A 20,857-nucleotide genomic window follows, 5' to 3' on the forward strand; every position below is an offset into this window, starting at 1 on the left:
CATGGTAGGAACTTCAAATTTTGGCGGGAAGATAGGTCAATTGGGCTACCTCCACTAACCAAATCCTCTCCCCTCCCCCCTTCCCTCCCCTCCCCCAGAAAATGGCAGGACATTCAAATTCCAGCATGACAATGCAACACACAGCAGCTATCTCCACTAACCTAAGAAAATGGTGGGAAAATATGTCACTTGGGCTATCTCCACTAACCTACATCATCCGACCGCCACCTCTTCCTAGGAATTGGCTGGGATAGGATGGACATATGTCCATATTTTCAGTCTTTATTTAAACAATTTCAGGCAGTAGCTCCATCCAGTGTGTCCAATATGAGGTCTGGAATCCAGCTGACCTAGTACACAGTACTGCCACCAGAGGGCGCCGTCGGCCCTCCCATGACATAATCCAGGATGGCGGTCTGGGAGGGAAATGGCGGGAAAATGGATCAACCTGTGCTGGGCTGCTGGATAGGATGGAGATAAGTCTTTATTTTGCAGGCAGTTTTATTTAAACAATTTGAGGCAATAGTGTGTCCACCATGAGGTCTGGAGTCCAACTGACAGTAATGTCACCAGAGGGCACTTTCATCCCATTGCAATCTGGGGGAAAATGGCGGGAAAATGACTCAGCTTGTCCTGGGCTGCTGGAGAGAGGAAGGAGTGTACTTTATTTATTTTGGAACACTTTATTTAGGGACAGATTTCACATAGTTTATTTATTACCCTGATACAAAACACACGCTCTGGCGTGCTTGGGGTCGCAATACACAGCCTGTAGATCTGCAAACTACTCGTAAATCACCGAAATAATGCAGTACACTGATTTACAGACATGCAAACAACTCATAAATTATCAAAATAATGCTGTGTAAACACGCTTGCTAATTGTAATTTGTCGAAATAATGCATTGAACAGCCTGCAGAACGGCAAACTACTCGTAAATCACCAGAATAATGCAGTACAATGATGTGCAGAGACGCAAAAAACTCCCAAATTCTCGCATTCAGAAGGACGACGGTTCAATCCCACATCTGGCCATCATGATTTAGGTTTTCTCTGATGTCCCTAAATCACTCCAGGCAAATGCCAGGATGGTTCCTCTGAAAGGGCATGGCTGACTTCCTTCCCCGCCCTTCCTTAATCTGATGAGACCAATGACCTCACTATTTGGTCTCCTCCCCCAAACAATCCAACCCAACCCAACTCCTAAATTGTCAAAATTGTGCATGTAAAAGGCTCTGCAAAGGCTCTGCTACTCGTCAAATGTCGAAATCATGCACTGTACAGCCTGCACACCTGTTCACAAAATAATGCAATAGACACGAAAACAACTGATACATTTTCAAAAGACAATGCATGTGTAATGCTATGCAAACACGCTCACAACGCTTAAACAGCCAAAAATAATACAGTGCACAAACACTCATTGCATGTAACAAACGCTTTCGAACTATCATCAATTGTAACATACAGCAAACTGTTCCATCATGCATATGCTTTGACACTGCCGCAAGCCACCGCCAGATAGATGAGCACATGGGGCGTGAACCATTGCTCTCGCGCCACTGCCGACGGTAGATGAAAGTTGCATCTACAGTTAGAGTTCTTTGAGTGTTATACTGACGTCACATGTCTACGTAAATAAGAGCCAAGTCACCCCCTGGACGCGCATGCACGTGTTCGTTGCTGACATGATCCCTCTCTCCCTGCGGTCCAGCGAAGACCTGATTGCTGAGCGACTCACCCTCCCTGACGCAGTAGAAATATGTTCCAATGCTTCCCAGAATAGCACAGGCTGCATTGTTCCTAGCAATCCTAACGGGACATGCGAGCAGAGTCTAGTCGTGTATGCATTTATCAGCCAAGTGTGGCTGATGGATTGCCTCGAAATGCTCATGTAGCTACACACCATCGCAAGTGCATCTAAAAGTTTCTCAATGTTATACGAGGTCATATGGCTATGTAAAATAAGAACACAGTTGACCTCTCAGAAATTGTGTAGTATCCCAGAAATAGTTAATGGTCACTTTTGTAGGAGCTTTCGTGATGTCTCAGGTTGTCTGCATGGAAATTCTTGACCTAATAAAACCTGTTTACGAAAATAGCGCAGAATAACGCCGAATGTATTCCTCCTGATGATCCTAACGTGGCACCCCATCCATCACGTGTTACCCCTCCTGGAAATCGTTAAGTCCTGCTTTCAAGAAACATCTCTGAAACACAAACGTTCTCACCACTATGTAAAGGCTCCTATGTCATGGCACTAAGGATGTCTTGTGAATGAATGAAGCATTATGATTTGCTCTTATTGAATTTACCCGCCGAATTACTGATGCTGCCGGTGTGGAAGCACTGTCCACCTTTGTTTCTTTATGCAGACGAGACTTTCAGCAGCAGAAAACAATTTTGTACAGATCGCCATATTGCACCAACAATTAAACAAGGCAAAGTGGACTACAGATGGCCAATATGGAAAGACTCTTACTCAATTGCACTGCTCTGCCACTTGCAAGATCCCCTCGCTTCTAAACTAATACTGTTATTACTCAGCTTAGCCGCGAGTCCGTAGAGGGTGGTATATGTGACATACCGTATAACTGGTCAGCATTTCCACCCGGAATTTGCGAGTGTAAGTTGGACTTTCCTTGATCTATCTTGGTGGGTCGTGTAGACAGATATCCTCCTACCTGTGCACGGTGCAGCTCTCATAAAGGTCGTCCCGTGTAGATTCTTCATTGGCGCATTGGATGTCTATGTCGGTGGAAGCTAATTATCTGAAATTGCTGTCGATCAACTTTGGGGTATCTATTTACTCGAAATTAACATTCAGAACGTCGTAATATCACTTATGTTCCTATTAGATCAATAATGAAACACTCATGTCACAAACTACTCATAACCGAGAGCATGGCTACCATCAAACAAGATAGGAAGAACTCTTAACACCGACTGCCGACTTTGGCGCGCAGTCCGTATCTCTTACTAGTTTCATCATAGTTAGTGGATTTCCGACCAAGTTCGTACTTACTAAGATATGCATTTGTAAATGAACGAGTGTGAATTTTAATGAGGCAAAATTATGATAAATAGCTTTAAACATCCAGAGGCTCCTCCTAGTATTCATGTTGTCATAAATGACTTTAATTATTAAATATAAATAAACAAAATCGGTGTCTTTGGCGCCAAGATGGCGACTTCCCGTCATGTACACTCCTGGAAATTGAAATAAGAACACCGTGAATTCATTGTCCCAGGAAGGGGAAACTTTATTGGCACATTCCTGGGGTCAGATACATCACATGATCACACTGACAGAACCACAGGCACATAGACACAGGCAACAGAGCATGCACAATGTCGGCACTAGTACAGTGTATATCCACCTTTCGCAGCAATGCAGGCTGCTATTCTCCCATGGAGACGATCGTAGAGATGCTGGATGTAGTCCTGTGGAACGGCTTGCCATGCCATTTCCACCTGGCGCCTCAGTTGGACCAGCGTTCGTGCTGGACGTGCAGACCGCGTGAGACGACGCTTCATTCAGTCCCAAACATGCTCAATGGGGGACAGATCCGGAGATCTTGCTGGCCAGGGTAGTTGACTTACACCTTCTAGAGCACGTTGGGTGGCACGGGATACATGCGGACGTGCATTGTCCTGTTGGAACAGCAAGTTCCCTTGCCGGTCTAGGAATGGTAGAACGATGGGTTCGATGACAGTTTGGATGTACCGTGCACTATTCAGTGTCCCCTCGACGATCACCAGTGGTGTACGGCCAGTGTAGGAGATCGCTCCCCACACCATGATGCCGGGTGTTGGCCCTGTGTGCCTCGGTCGTATGAAGTCCTGATTGTGGCGCTCACCTGCATGGCGCCAAACACGCATACGACCATCATTGGCACCAAGGCAGAAGCGACTCTCATCGCTGAAGACGACACGTCTCCATTTGTCCCTCCATTCACGCCTGTCGCGACACCACTGGAGGCGGGCTGCACGATGTTGGGGCGTGAGCGGAAGACGGCCTAACGGTGTGCGGGACTGTAGCCCAGCTTCATGGAGACGGTTGCGAATGGTCCTCGCCGATACCCCAGGAGCAACAGTGTCCCTAATTTGCTGGGAAGTGGCGGTGCGGTCACCTACGGCACTGCGTAGGATCCTACGGTCTTGGCGTGCATCCGTGCGTCGCTGCGGTCCGGTCCCAGGTCGACGGGCACGTGCACCTTCCGCCGACCACTGGCGACAACATCAATGTACTGTGGAGACCTCACGCCCCACGTGTTGAGCAATTCGGCGGTACGTCCACCCGGCCTCCCGCATGCCCACTATACGCCCTCGCTCAAAGTCCGTCAGCTGCACATACGGTTCACGTCCACGCTGTCGCGGCATGCTACCAGTGTTAAAGACTGTGATGGAGCTCCGTATGCCACGGCAAACTGGCTGACACTGACGGCGGCGGTGCACAAATGCTGCGCAGCTAGCGCCATTCGACGGCCAACACCGCAGTTCCTGGTGTGTCCGCTGTGCCGTGCGTGTGATCATTGCTTGTACAGCCCTCTCGCAGTGTCCGGAGCAAGTATGGTGGGTCTGACACACCGGTGTCAATGTGTTCTTTTTTCCATTTCCAGGAGTGTATATTTCCCAGGCTAACTCTTGTTGCTACAGTCCAGCGCCAAGCCCCACCCCACTACGCACGACATATGGTCGCTTTGTCACCTAGCCAGCCAGCATGGGAAATGCTCTCCGATTCATGGCCGGCTACAGGCTAAAGCACTTCCTAACTACATGAATACATCAATAAGAGACAATAATTTATTAAAACTGGTAATAATATCTTCCTCAGGTAAGAGGCACCTTACACACTGAAGACAGGAACTTCAATATTAGAGCGTGAAACTGATCTCCAATCCTGCACCATACAAAATCGTATTCGTGTAGCTATCGACAACCAGACACTCGTACATATACTGTGAAGACAGACAGCATAAGTACATGCACCATAGGTATGCTCCTTGCTACACAAGATATTTCCCACGAAGTCAGGCAGTCATCCACTCCCGACGCATGACCAGAGTGCCCTCAGTGGCCCGAAGTCACTCTCAGAGCTGTTCTAAGAATTCGGGTTCGGCTCCCCTCGGCACAAAAGCCTTATCGTTTCTGGCCTCAACCAGCTTGCTTGCTTTTCTACACCCATCTCCAGACTGGGATTACAAGAACATACGTAATTTCGCATGGTTTGCCAGAATATCATTCCATTTTCGCGATACTTCTCGATATCAAGCACATAGCAATATCGCTTGCATGGCAATATCGCTCGTGCAACATAATTTCAAAGATATAGACTGGAAATTATGTCTCTAGAAACTCGAGACTTTAGCAAGGTGAAGCGTGCTGTAAACCACTGAGCAACTAGAAACTTATCCTGTCTGTGAAAACTTTTACATGAAAACTCGAAAAAAAAATAGAAGAAACTGATATTTCCACTCGCAAATACCGGTGTTGGTGATGTAACAGATTCCAAATCATCCCTATAATTTACAAAGTCAACTAAAGTGTTTCTCATGTCTAGAGAACCAGAAAATGTGTCTTCCGCATGACTCTCACTTGCTAGATTCACACACCACAATCAATGTCCCCTCAACTAAATAAACGAGCGAAATGCGCAGAAGCAGTCAACCAGACAATTTACATGGGAAGGAATAATGGTCCAGCGCAAACACACGTCCATATTGAATCTTCTCAAATGTTCATGCAAACACAAAAGCTGTCCAACACATAGTAAGTGTTAGTTCGCTATTTGGCCGTCTAGAGGACGGCACTGTTAAGTCTGCTACATTCCTGCATGCCAACAGGCCTCTCTATTCAGACAGCTCCAACCATTAGCCATAAACGTGAACCATTCCCGCCACAGGCCACCGCCGGCGCGCCACGCACCTCAAGACAGAATTATCCTAGTAAACCAGTCACAAACATATCTGACTGCTATACTTACAATTAAATGTTACGATCGCGGTCTCAACTGGACGACATTCGACAGTGAGCGAAGTATCGGAAATACGCCCCGTTGACGGCTGTGGCTCTGCCAACAGAGGTATCTGTACCATTCTTATTACTTGACATACTTTCCCCTTTGCTATCACAGTATTCCACGTCAAATCCATACCATCCTTACGACTGGACATAGTCATTTCCTTTGCCCATGTCGGAACATGCACACATAATTTACAAGCCTGATGCTCAAGGCGAACCTATCATACACCCCCTTCTACTAAGTGTAATACCCTGCAAATAACTGATTGCTGGCGATGCGAAATAATACTGAGAGAAAATCGGCGATGGGTGGACATGCCTCATAAGTTTTTCCTGCGACTGCGGCCACTGTGTCTTAGAAAGAGTGGCGTAATCGTCTTACAAACCACTATATGTTAAAAAATCACGACCATATTACTGTCACAATTGGTCTTGGTTCTATAGGTGCACACAAGTATTCATGTTAAAAGCTATACCCGCTTTATAAATCGACTTGTGGCATTACCTCCGAATGAATTTGTTTTTTTCAGAGAAATACTGTGACTCTGAATATAGACGGTGATCGCTGGAGTGTATATTATCAGACCAACAGTGCGGTTACTCGTAGCCCACGGTGCAACCTCATGATAAAATTATGGATTTTGAAAGTGATTCAGCTAAGAAGTGTGGTATGAAACTGGGATTTGCAACACCCTCATGTCACCACTAGATATTACTCCAGTATTTATAACGCATTCTGTTTTGATGCCATGTCAGAGGTTCTGCGATGTACCTAGTGGGTAATAGGCGAAGGTTGATTGAGAAGGATCACAAACCGTAGATAATATGCTGATTGAGGTCGCAAGAAATGTACAAAGGCTTTTCAGATCTCTAGTGTTACACTCTCCAGTAGAAATTCTGTCTGGGACTAGGAATCAAGTCTTTCCATTCAACAACATACCTGCGTTGGATCCTGTGAAGACGTCCTTTAATAATTACTGTCACTAGTGAATCATATTTCTGGCACTCTCATATCTCGAAACGAGTCACTCTTTACGAACCTATCAGCTGCAGTAAAATTTTAGGTAGTGCCTATGCCTCCTACAACTGCTGCCATTTCTGCAGCTTTGCACATGTGATCATTCCAATTTAAGTCGGAACTGAACAGAAGTTGGAGAGAGCTATATCCACCATCTTCTGCAACCTGTGTAGAAACAGTGACCTGAGTTAGTGCGAAAGGACCGTGTTTTGACCATCCAGTGGAAATGGGAACATGTTGTCGTAGGCCCGCCAACAGTGTACTATGTGTAAGGTCAGCGCCAAACAAAGCCTGCCCCAGCAACACGAGGTTGTATAAAAGACAGTACGGGATCTGAGGTAATGACGAGGATTTTTCTACTGCATTGTGGTGCGCTCCAAAACTACATACCAGTACTGCTGTCCGTAGCAGATCAGTGTCCCTCAAGGCCCATTCACGTTTATCTGCCCAACATCCTACCTTTGTTATTCTGTACCAACCAACAGAGAAAAATTACGAACTATAAAAGCTCCGCTAACTTCATCCGACAGAGAACTCGATAAGATTTTTACCACATCTCTCTCCTCCCATATATCGAAAATAAATACCGTCCGCTTGCTGGCATTGGGCAAGTGAAGATCCTATTAAATATTCTACTACTGATCCATTTCACGGACCAGTGTAAAGTTACATTACCTGTACTGTAGGAGGATGACCGTATCCCACAAACTATACTATAAGTTGAAGAGACTCCCCCTGTGACTTGGTGTTATTGTTTGAAACATTGTTTTTTGTGCTGTAACACACTTTGTACACTGCCATACATTTCGTTTTTTCCGCCACGAATTCGAGGTCTGTGTCAGGTTCTAAACTGACATTAACACGTTCTGACTCATTGCTTCTCACAGAAAACTAGTCGTCGCATGGTATAAGTCATGTTCTTACTGCTGCTACCGTAACACACCACACACACTGGATGATTTTTAATAAAAGACATTTAGAACATAAGGGAACTGGAAGGGTTTGTCAGCGTTGTGGAGAGTTTCCAAACTGCTGTCCGAAGGTGACTGACGACCTCTACATTTAAACTCATCTGTCACAATGACGGAACATCTGGTGGCTCTGCATTTCGTTTCGACTGATTTATCAAGTTGCAGTCATGTACGCGATCACTTTTTCGGTGCTAGCCATCTCCAGGAGGTGTTGCCCCTCCACCAAAACTCTTTCTCCAACTCAAACAAGCGATGTCAGTCAATCATTGTGTGGTAACCAACAGCGTACCAGTGGACGTATGGGATGGAAAAGACACCGTCGATGTACTGTAATAATAAGCATCACAGTTGATAGTGTGAACAATTTTAGCAATTTTACAGTAATTTCAACACCAACCATTTATGCGACAGCATGTTTTCCAATTTCAGTATCATAGATAAACTGCCCCTTCTCTACTTTGCGAGTATCATTGCGAATGCTGTGCAGTATGTCCATTCATTGTTAATTCTTGAACACAAATCATCAAAGTATACCAGACAGCGCTCTACATATTTTTAGCACCCGAGCATAGTGCTTAATTTATGATCTCTCTCTATGCGGATGGGAGTCACAGAGCATTTTCGCAGTCTTAGGATAAAGTTAGAGACTGAAAGACCCCCTCATACTGTCGTTGACCAACCCGCCCTGCAGCACCATTACGGATTTAATCTGCAGCCGACCAGAAGTAGACTGCTACATTCCACGTCTCGTGAATGAATGGAGCTTGCCGAGTCCTTGCCCATCCAAGTGCACAAGATTTCTCCAGATGCGCCCATGTCGAGGAGGTTAGCACTCCTTATCGAATTTGAAAGTGTTGTGATGTAATAGCAGACAGTTAAGAAGAACAAGAAACAGAATGATTTTTATGCATGATGGAGCTCCAGGCGGATGGAGTTCGAAGCATTTTACGTGAATCAACTACGCTATCAATTTTAAAGTATTGCTCTAGTGTCTGCGATCAGTACCAGGATGGTATTGGTAAGAGATAACAAAAACACATGCACACCTAAGGCTACAACGTACCACACTTAAAACAGGCTATAATGTTAGACCCCTTGAGTTTCCGACCTATCAGTCATGTGGAATGCAGCGTTGTTAATATTCCAATGTAAGAAGTATATTTCCAGCGCATAACATAAAGCCTTCTAGCAGGTTTCTCTACGATTAGCTATGGTAACAAACTGTAAAACCAAAAAACTACTTCCTTAAAACAGCGGCTCTGTGTGATGCACAATATAGCTTTCCAGAGATGTATAGCGTCCACTGTCCACATTCGATCACGGTTCAGAAATTATACAGGGTGTCCGAAATGTCTTTCCATGATTACATAAATTGATAACTCAGACTAGAAGTAAGATACAAATATGAAACTGATGTATAATTGTTTACAAACTGTCAAAGTTTTTTTCACACATCAGTAAACTTCCACATGAGCACCCTTGGTAGCACGTAGCACATCTAGGCGATATTCAATTTCCGTCCACACATTAGCCAACAGCACTGGAGGGATCGATTCAACGACTGTGGTTATCCGGTGTCGCAGGGTTTCAAGATCTAGTACACGTGGTTGGTAGACCTCGTCCTTGACATAACCCCATAAAAAGAAGTCTAATGGGGTTATGTCAAGAGAGCGTGGAGGCCAAATCGTTGGTGGTGGTGGTGGTGGTTAGTGTTTAACGTCCCGTCGACAACGAGGTCATTAGAAACGGAGCGCTAACTCGGGTTAAGGAAGGATTGGGAAGGAAATCGGCCGTGCCCTTTCAAAGGAACCATCCCGGCATTTGCCTGAAACGATTTAGGGAAATCACGGAAAACCTAAATCAGGATGGCCGGAGACAGGATTGAACCGTCGTCCTCCCGAATGCGAGTCCAGTGTGGCCAAATCGTTGGCCCACCACGACCAATCCATCGCCCAGGAAAGGTCATATCGAGATAGGCACGGACGTCCAAACCCCAATGAGCCGGTGCATCGTCTTGCTGAAACAAGACATCGGGTGATACTGAAGCAGCTGAAGAACAGCATACAGTTGCAACATGTCCAGGTACACTGCAGATGTGATGGTAGCCTCATCGAAGAAGAATGGCTCGATAATTCGATCGTGCAATAGCGCACACCAAACATTCACCTTTGGTCTGCCTCTGGTGCACTCCATGACCTCGCCAGGGGGTTGTGAACCCCAAATGCACACATTATGGCGGTTCACTACTCCACTGACAAGAAAGGTTGCTTTGTCAGAAAAGGCAATTCGTCTGAGATAACCATCATCATCCTCAATACATGATAGCATTTCGACTGCAAAGTCATATTGATGTGTACTGTCATTGGGCAACAAGGCCTGAACGATTTGCACTTTGTATGCTCGAAACAATAAACGTTTGTGTAAAATGTCATGGAGAGAGCTTTTTGGCATCTGCAATTCACATGAGGCCCTGCACACCGATTTCTTCGGACTTCGCAGAAAAGACTGCCTTGCAGCTTCCACCCTGTCTGCTGAGGTTCTTGGTCGACCAGACCTCCGAAGGTCAGCACCCGATCCTGTGTTCCTGAACTTCTCATACCAGGCTTTAATGCTCTTGACATCAGGTGGATTCCTTCCAAATATTGTCTGGAAATGTCTCTGCACTGTGGTTGGTGATCGTGTCTCATGGTACCACAGGACACACTGTGCCTTCTCCTGCTTGGTTAACATGGCTTCTTGGGCACTGCACCTCATCCACTACTTACGTACTGCGAACCTAAAACAGAAAAGAAACTTTGATAGTTGTAAACAATTCGACACAAGTTTCATACTTGTATCTTACTTCTAGCCTGAGTTATCAATTTATGTAATAAGGGAAAGTCTTTTCGGACACCCTGTACTATGCCCACATCAGTCCCATGTAAAATGATCGTTAGTAAAGGAGAATAACTCTTACAAGGACGCAAATAAACGCATAGCAGCAGCGCCTGACATGTGAAATTACAAGTCATGTCACCACTGACCCTGTAAACAGCTCAGCTGTCTAGCATATTGAAACGTCCCTTAGAACAATTATACATGACTATGCTTGTTCTGACACACAATATTTTTAGCGCAACGCAATCTGACTTTCAAAAATCCCTGCAAAGGAATGGCCCTAACTAACATTAACCTATACCTTTCACAAATCACGTGCCTCACCAAAAATCTTCGTTACTCGAACTACTGTAATACAGCGAGCGCCACTACTGCCAGCTAAATAAAAGATTCAAACTACTGAAGGCACTAACTACTGATAGGCATAGTTAGCAAATGAAAGATTTTGATAGAGAACAAACAATATATTTACCTTAATAGTGTTCAAAATTCATAATATATATAGCAATTCATGACATCCAGTCTTACAAATTTCAAAACACCGCCATTTCTCTCCCCACATCCACCACTGCTAGCAGCTCACCTCCAACTGCCCAACGCTACGCGCTGTTAACATCCAGCTGCCCAACACTACAATGGCAGACAACAAAGTAAACCAACCACAGACTGCACACAACACAGCCAGTGATTTTCATACAGAGGGCTACGTGGCGTTACCAATAAAAAAACCTAAACAGCCTACTTACAATATATATACACGGAAATTGCAGTGTTTCACGAACACCTATCGCTAACTTATTTATGAAACTGAAGTATCGATTTCACACCCAAGATGCGACTGTGGAATGTTGTACATCGCATAAATATTCGTTCGTTGAGAGGAATGGGTCGCGTTTCATCACACATGAGATGAAAGTCATCTGATGACCGAGAGGTTTACTGTTAACGATCGTAAATAGACACTGCTCTAAGACCCGCACAGAACACGCGGCTGTACACGAGTCGAACGCAGGCTATGTCACACAACTGATGCATCCTGACAGAGCATCACGAAAAAATGGACAAATGACCTGCAGCAACTTCTCCCTCTCTCTCTCTCTCTCTCTCTCTCTCTCTCTCTCTCTCTCTCTAAAATGCATCATCAGTCTACCATTAAATCGTAACTCTTTACATCTCCATCTCAACCGACCACTCCATCCACTCTATGTCATCCTTTAACGCAGATGCAAGTAAGTTTAGAGGCAGATGGTTCTCTGTCTTCCTGAAAAGCGTCAAATGCAGTAGTCAAGTTGCATGTATCACTGTTACCTCAATAGACATACAGTAGAATGGAGCCTCCAAGGAAAAAAGTGACTGTTTCCATGGTTCCCTTCGCTTCCGTGTCGACGTTTTCTCGGATTTCTTTTGCTGTAGCACACTTGTTCCCATGTACAAATTGTTCTGCGGCAACCATAAGACACGAAAATACTTCCTCAATTCCCCCACATTTCGGTGTATATTCCCTCAATTTTTACGTTTTTTTTTTTTTTTTTGTAATTCTATCGATTTTATGTCTGTTCTACCCATATGATCATTCCGTGTTCTAAAATTGCTTGTAAATTTAGTACAGCTGCTAACACCTGCTAATGCACAGATCGGGGGGCATAGAACAGCATTGTACTCGATTGTATACACTTGCTTCCACCCACATATCATCTGCGACTCTTGCACATACACAGACATACAGAAAACAAAGTAGACGCTCTGTAAATGTGGAATATGTGGGGTGGAGGCGACTGGATGCAATCGAGTATAGTGTTATACTATCCCTACCAGTCAGTGCATTTGCGCTAGGTGTTTGGCAGCTATACTACACATTTACAAGCAATTTTAGAACACAGAACGAGAGATTATGTCACGATCGCATGGGTATAATTGACATAAAATCGATATAATTGCGAAAAAACGTATAAATTGAGGGAATATACACCGAAACGCGGGTGATTTGAGGAAGTACTTGCGTGTCTTCTGGTTGGCGCAGAACAATTTGTACATGGGAGCAAGTATGCTGCACAAGAGGAATCCGAGAAAACGTCGACATGGAAGCGAAGGGAACCAGGGAAACAGTCACTTTTCTCCGTCGAGGTTGCAGTCTACTGTATGTCTACTGAGGTAACAGTGGTACACGCGAATTGACTACTGTACTTGACGCATTTCAGGAAGAGAGAGAACCATCTGCCTCTAAATTTACGCTCTTAAAGGGACAATTCAAGACTAAACATCGCATGCCACCACCTCAAAGACAAACTGTTATTAATTGGTACAATCATTTCACCGAAACTGCCTGTGTATCGTGCAGGCGGTTGGTTCAAAAACGGCCAACAGTCTCTGATGTAGCAGCTGAACAAGTTCGACAGTCTCACATTCGTAGTCCGGGTAAATCAACGACACGTGCCAGTTTGGAATCGAACATGCCTAGTGTTAGACTGTGGAAGGTATTAACGAAAAGCCTGTCACTCAAGCCCTAAAAATTGGAACTGTTGCAAGATTTAAGAGAAAATGACAAAGAAAAACAAGATGAGTTTCTTGTAGAAAGGTTTAACAAAACGCAGACTGAAGATGTTTTTCATAATAAAACTGTGTTTTGTAACGAAACCATCTACCACACTTGCGGTAAAGTAAATCGGCATAATGTTCGGACATGGGGTGAGCAAAACCACGTCACGTAACCGAAAATGTATGGCATTGCATAAGGCAAGTGGTTTTTGCGCTGTAAACTGTAACAAGATCTGCGGTCCTTTCCTTTTTGCCGAGTCAACTGTAATTAGCATATCACACTTGGACGTGCTCAAGCGTTACTTAATGCCTCAACTCCAGTAGCTTATGGGCACAGAATTTATTTTCCAGAAAGATGACGCCCCACCTGATTATCAGCGCGAAGTTGTCGTTTGTCTCCGTAGGAACCTATCGATTTGGATTGGACGTGATAGAACAACATCCTGGCCACCCTGATCACCTAATTTCAAAAATGGTTCAAATGGCTCTGAGCACTGTGGGATTTAACATCTGTGGTCATCAGTCCCCTAGAACTTAGAACTACTTAAACCTAACTAACCTAAGGACATCACACAATCCATGCCCGAGGCAGGATTCGAACCTGCGACCGTAGCAGTCGCGCGGTTCCGGACTGAGCGCCTAGAACCGCTAGACCACCGCGGCCGGCGATCACCTAATTTAACTCCAATGGACTTCTACCAATGGGGTTACATTAAAGTCGGCGTGCTTGTTCCTCTGGTTCCGGGAAACGTCGACGAGCTGCGACAACGGGTAACACGAGCAGCTGTCTCCATAAATCAAGACTTGCATCATAGGATTTGGCAGGAAACTGATTACAGAAAGGACATTTATCGTGTTACAAAAGGTAACCACACTGAAGATTTGTAAATAAAACTTGAAGATATACTGCACTGAGTGCTGTATCAAACGTTTCTATAAGTTATTTACCATTTTCACAATTAAAGGTTACTTTTGTGTAACTAATTTATTAACACCCTATATAGCAGGCCTTCAGGTCATGTGATATTCTTGTGGCCTTAGAATTGGAAATTGCTTTATATTTTCTCTCGTTTGCGTTTACAGTAGGTCCATTTTTGCTCCTTCTGCTTCCATCATTTCGTACAATTCTTTAAGAGTGTCTAAGTCTATTGTGAAAGTTGCAATATCGTCTGCATATGCATGTACTATCTGACTGGAATCTATCATTATTGTATCTCTATCACTCCATATGTAAAGTTAAAGCTGCTGTTTATTTTGTTGTCCACTTTCATCTTCGCCTTTGTGTTCTTTGTTGTTAACGCGACTAGCCTTCTTAGTTTGTCACAGATGCCCAATTCTTTTAGTGATTATTACAGTGTAGGTCTGTTAACACTATCTAAAGCTTGCTTGAAATCAATAAATAGAAAGAGGAGATTTACGCCAATTCGTAAAATTTTTACAATATTTGTCTACTAACAAGGAACCGGTGCCTCTATTTGGCCGGAAAACACATTGGTATTCTCAGGTGATATTTTTGGCGCACTTTTTTTTCTTTACTTTTGTACAGAGCTCCTGAAACATCTTGCAGGTGGTATGTAATGAAGTTAAGCCTCTATAGTTTTCACAAACTAGCTTTTCTCCTTTCTGACACAGGGTGGTCAGGAACAGTGTGAAAAGCTTGTCCCGATGTGCAGGACAAGTTGTGCTGAGAAGTAACTGTTAAGAAAAAAATTCGTTGAGTTGCACCTTTACCGAGTTAATTAGCACTGAAGTTAGCCAATGAGGCCGCTGAGCGCGCAAGTTCAAGCGGCCCGCCAGATATAAATAGTGTCATTTGTTCTCATAGCGTAGATGATACGAGACTTCGGCTCTGGTTCGATCCTTACTACCAGTTTTTGTATCTCTCTCTTGTTCTGTTTAAGGAAATCAAACGAAGAGCACATCTGGCGACACCGTCCCTGACGGAATGGTTCAACTTGCGTGCTACAGCTTCACTGGCTACCCTGTGTATAAGGAATTTATTCTATTTTTGAAGTCCTCTGGCTTGATTTCAGTGTCCCATATTTATTAGTGTGTGTATTCATGTATTCCAGTCTGACCACCATATATTATAATTTCTGATCGCATGTTCACGATTATTTTTTAATTCAAGTATCGCCAATTCCACCTCCTGCATTGTCGGTCTTTTTGCTTCTTCGCTTTCATCTTCTCTTGCCTCTATATTCGCCTCCTGTTCTTGTGGATCTCTCGGTACCTGTACTCAATTGGTGTTGAACACATCTCCAAAATAGTATGCCATCCTCCGCAATATTTTTTGTTTGTCTCTGATTAGCTCATTGTTCCTATTTTTAAATACCTTCAGTGTAGGCTGAACATTTTTCCTTCTCTTTCCTGTTGCGTGATACAATGTTCTTGTTTCAGTGTGTTGCTTTAGTTCTTATATCTGCTGAAATTTTGCTCTGTAATTCCTTTTTCTTATATATCCTATGAGCATTAGATCTTAATTCTTTATACACTTCCACATTTGTTCTAGTTTCTCTCTGTATCCGTAGCATTCTCAGTCTTTCTGGATTTTATCCTCTATTCCTTCTTATCCCAATTGTTTCTTCTGTTGCATCTTTCAGCGCTTTCTGGTTCCTGTTCCATCTATCTTGTGTTCCTACTATTTCCTCGTCTGCTGTCAGAACATCCGTAATTTTTATTTGGTATGTTCTTACAGTTTCAGGATCATTCAGTTACATATATATATATATATATATATATATATATATATATATATATATATATATATATATTCCAGTTTCCTCTCTTTTCCGTTCCAGTTGTACGTATTACAGCTAACTTCTCTCTCACTAAGGTTTTTAAACCATAGCGGTCTTAAACACAGTTTGGACCCCTGCAGCTCCATACGTCTATGAATGATGAGCATGTCGTTTTTTTTATCAACACGTGCTCTGTTTGGTTAACTCCTCCAAATACATTCGATTTCCATGTTTCAATATGTATTCTTTTGTTTCTACACTGAAGAACCAAATAAACTGGTACACCTGCCTAATATCGTGTAGAGCCTCCGCGAGCATGCAGGAGTGTCGCAACACGAGGTGCTGGAGGGAACTGACACCATGAATCCGTAAGAGTATGAGGGGGCAGAAATCTCTTCTGAACGCACGTTACAAGGCATCCCAGATATGCACAATAATTCTCATGTCTGGGGATTTTGGTGGCCAGCGGAAGTGTTTAAATTCGGGAGAGTGTTTCTGGAGCCACTCTGTAGCTATTCTGGAGGTGTGGGGTGTCGCATTGCACAATGGACATGAATGGATGCAGGTGATCGGACAGGATGCTTACGTACGTGTCACCTGTCACGAGTCGTATCTACACGTATCAGGGCTCCCATATTACTCGAACTGCACTCGTCCCACACCGTTACGAAGCCTCCACCAGCTTGAACAGCCCCCACTGACAAGCAGGGTCCATAGATTCATGAGGTTGTCTCCATACCAATACATGCCCGCCCGCTCGATACATTTTGAAACGAGACTCGTCCGACGAGGCAACATGTTTCCAGTCATCAACTGTCCAATGTCCGTGTTGATGGGCCCAGGCGAGGCATAAGGCTTTGTGTCGTGCAGTCACCAAGGGTACACAAGTGGGCCTTCGGCTCCGAAAGCCCATATCGATGACGTTTCGTCGAATGGTTCACACACTGACATTTGTTGATGGTCCAACACTGAAATCTGCAGCAATTTGCGGAACGGTTGCACTTCAGTCACGTTGGACGATTCTCGTCAGTCGTCTGTGGTCCCGTTCTTGCAACATCTTTTTCAGGCCGCAGCGATGTCAGAGATTTAATGTTTTACAGGATTCCTGATATTCACGGTACACTTTTGAAATGGTCACACGGGAAAATCCTCACTTCATCGCTACCTCGGAGGTGCTGTGTCCCATCGCTCGTGCGCCGAATATAATGCCACGTTCAAACTAACTTAAATCATGATGACCTGCCATTGTAGCAGCAGTAACCGATCTAACAAATGCACCAGACACTTGTTGTCTTATACAGGAGTTGTCGACCGCAGCGCCATATTTTGCCTGTTTACATATCTCTGTATTTGATTACGCATGCTTATACCAGTTTCTTTAGCGCATCAGTTTATAATACGTACTCTTGATAACTAAATTATTTCTAGGAGCAAATTTGCACAGCATAGCTCCAGTGTCATTACATTCTTCATGCTAAGTATATCTCCCTGATGCTCTTTCACATTCATTTCGCCCAACCTTTTACATTCGAGTCTCTCAAACCTAGCAAGAGGTCATACTTCTGTACTTCACTGCATGTACTTTCAAGGTTTTCATAAACTGTTCTTTTATTCCTGAAGGACCCTAACAATTGTTTTAATGTTGTCAGCTGTTGCCATTATCTAGGTGTCCTTTTGCCAAGGTATTAGAGAAAGGACAGATGCAGGAACTAGAGCATACTATGCGAACTTACAGTTATTTAAGACTTATCTAATTACAGGAACAACGAGTTTAAAAGTATACCATTCCTTTCCAGGACCAGTTATTACACGATACGGGTTATAAATGTGGACGATGACAGAAGTGGATATAATCAACCTAAGGGATACTGAAAGAAGAACTGTACGAAAAAATTATGGTCCTATGAGAGAATCATAAGGCTGGAAAGTAAGGTACAACCACGAAATACAACAGATTATACAAGGGAAAAAAATAGCAAAATTTATTACATCTCTGTGAAAGCGCTGTGGACAGGAATCCAGACGACAGGGTGTTCAAAAATAATAATAAACGGCATATTGAACTCCACCAGAAGCAAGAACCGGCCAAAAGCTAGATAACCGAACAATGTGTTGGTGTATCTCACTAAGACGGAGAGTCGAGGATGGAAGAGCAAACAGAGAACAGAGATGTATGGAAGCAGATAGTTCAGGAGGCCAAGACCCATCAAGGGCAACAAGAAGAAGAAGAAGAATATACAGCAGCAACTACAAATTACAAGTAGTCACCCTGATAAGGTTGCCTGCGATAGCAACCGGATCATGGGTAATTTTATCACATATGACACATTCACACGCCCAGAAGGATTTTATTGAAAAAGGAACAAAGGAGTTTGCTAACAAAACGCTCGTGCAACCAATCTTGTGTAATTGCTTAAGGGTACGGTACGGATACCAAAGAGGCTTGTTTTGACCCACAGGAGGGCGCAAATGAGATGCTGATAACCTGAAATTGTAGACGCTTGAAGAATAACATCAACTGTTACGCGAGAGCCAACTCACAACGTATCAAGAACTAGTAAGAACTAAGGAATCTAGGAGTATGCTAGAGCTCACTATGTATCGCTCCCGTAAGTGAAGATGAAGACGAGGAATTCTACAAACTTACAAACTCTGCTAGCAATTTTCAATGCATACCTGAGGACTAATCTACGTCGATGGGGATTGGTTTTCGGCCAGACCAGTACAAGGTAAAGGTGCAAATTCTCTGGCTGACCCTGTCTGATTACCAACACCAATTCCTACATGTAAATGTTTTCAGTACGTCGCGTCTAGCAGCTGTCAAATACTGAAGAAAAGTCATTTACATTCCAAAGCTGCTGTTTATTTACTGGCTGACTACTTTTGGGCTTTGCCCATTTTCGCAAGCTACATATTACAGAGAACAAAATTTATTATAAGTGAATGTGTAGAATGTGGATAGTAAAGATATCAACGATAAAATGGTTAATATGGGAACTGCTTATGTATTTGTATTTAGGAAATGGTTGGTCTGGACAGTTCTATTTATATATCACGTTTAAATGTATAATACCTTGTAATAAAATTCCTTGCTTCAGTACTCTTCAAAATTACGATAACTTCTACAATTTTTTATTCTGTCATGACACACAATGCAATACAATAAGAACAAATTATCCACTGTGTGTACAATATTTTTATCACACAATGCTGGATAATGAAGGTACTACAATTAAGAAAAAAATATACATTATGCACATGCATTAACATAATATTGTAATGTCTACCTGCATCTGTGACATCTTTTCACGTAGATACGAGATACATTTAAGTGTGATAACATAAACAGAACCGTCATCATCAACCATTTCCTTAATACAAATACGTAAGTAGTTACCACGTGAAGCCGGCCCCAGTGGCCGAGCGGTTCTAGGCGCTACAGTATGGAACCCCGCGACCGCTACGGTCGCAGATTCGATTCCTGCCTCGGGCATGGATGTGTGTGATGTCCTTAGGTTAGTTAGGTTTAAGTAGTTCTGGGACTGATGACCTCAGAAGTTAAGTCCCATAGTGCTCAGACCCAATTACCACGTGAATCACTTCATCACTCATAGCTTATTGTCCACCTTCTACACATACACTCGTAACAGGTTTTTTTTATTTATTTATAGATTGCTTTTGAAAATGAGCAAGGCCTGAAACTACTCAGCCAGTAAATAAGCAGCAGCTTTTGTGTAAAATGTCTTTTTTTTTCAGTTCCGACATGGTTCGTGAGTCCACTGACAAAAACAGCAAACCCTTGTTACATGCTCGCATAGCCACTGCCTGCAGATTTGTATTCTCAACGTAGTACTAATTGAAGCAGTGATAATGTTTAGTGCACACTTCGAATTTATTTGGTATAAATTATGACAATGTCAAAACTGTTATCGTTTTCTGCTATTATATCTCTTAAATCTATCGCATAACAAAAACATGTGTCAAATTTTGGACAAATATGTTTCAGAATATGTATTTCTGCAAATTGCAATTTCTTGCAAATTATGCTGCAGTGATGAACTAAGTACTGATATTAAGATATTTCATTGTTATTATTAAAATCCCAGACATTTGTGTTATGTTAAGGGTCGGGGTGAAAGCAACTTCTATTTTTGGATGTGTCGACGGGAGGAGGTGGGGGGAGAAGGGAGACAGTAAGAAACTGTGATCCTCCAGAGCCCTGAATCTACGACTGGATTGCAGAGCATGGATTTTGTTGTAGAATTGTTGCTGAGCACCTCCATATCTCCGTAGCAGTAACGGATGGCCATGGAGCCTTGTAGGCTGCAGATCGATTGACCTTCGGCAAACAACTGGTCTTCCGCCGAACGACTCGGCTGGAGTAATGTGTTTGTCATACTCGAGGGAAGGGTTAGCGGGAAGCATCAACCCGCCAGAAAGTGGCTTGAACCTGCATGACGTGAAGCACCATAAATTCAGGAAATGTAAGCTGTCGAGCTTATAATCTGCAAAAGGTCACAACACATTCTTTCACTCACACACCGTGTTCCTTGGAATTCGTTATGACCGAGAGAGCCTTCATTGATGTGGAACGAGTCAAATTATATATTAACAAACAGAAGCAGGTAATGGAGGAAACTTGTGTAAAATATACCGTACCAACAATAAATCATGACTAGCGCTAATCTAC

This window comes from Schistocerca cancellata, chromosome 3, assembly GCF_023864275.1.
Source record: "Schistocerca cancellata isolate TAMUIC-IGC-003103 chromosome 3, iqSchCanc2.1, whole genome shotgun sequence".
Classification (NCBI taxonomy): Eukaryota; Metazoa; Arthropoda; class Insecta; order Orthoptera; family Acrididae; genus Schistocerca; species Schistocerca cancellata.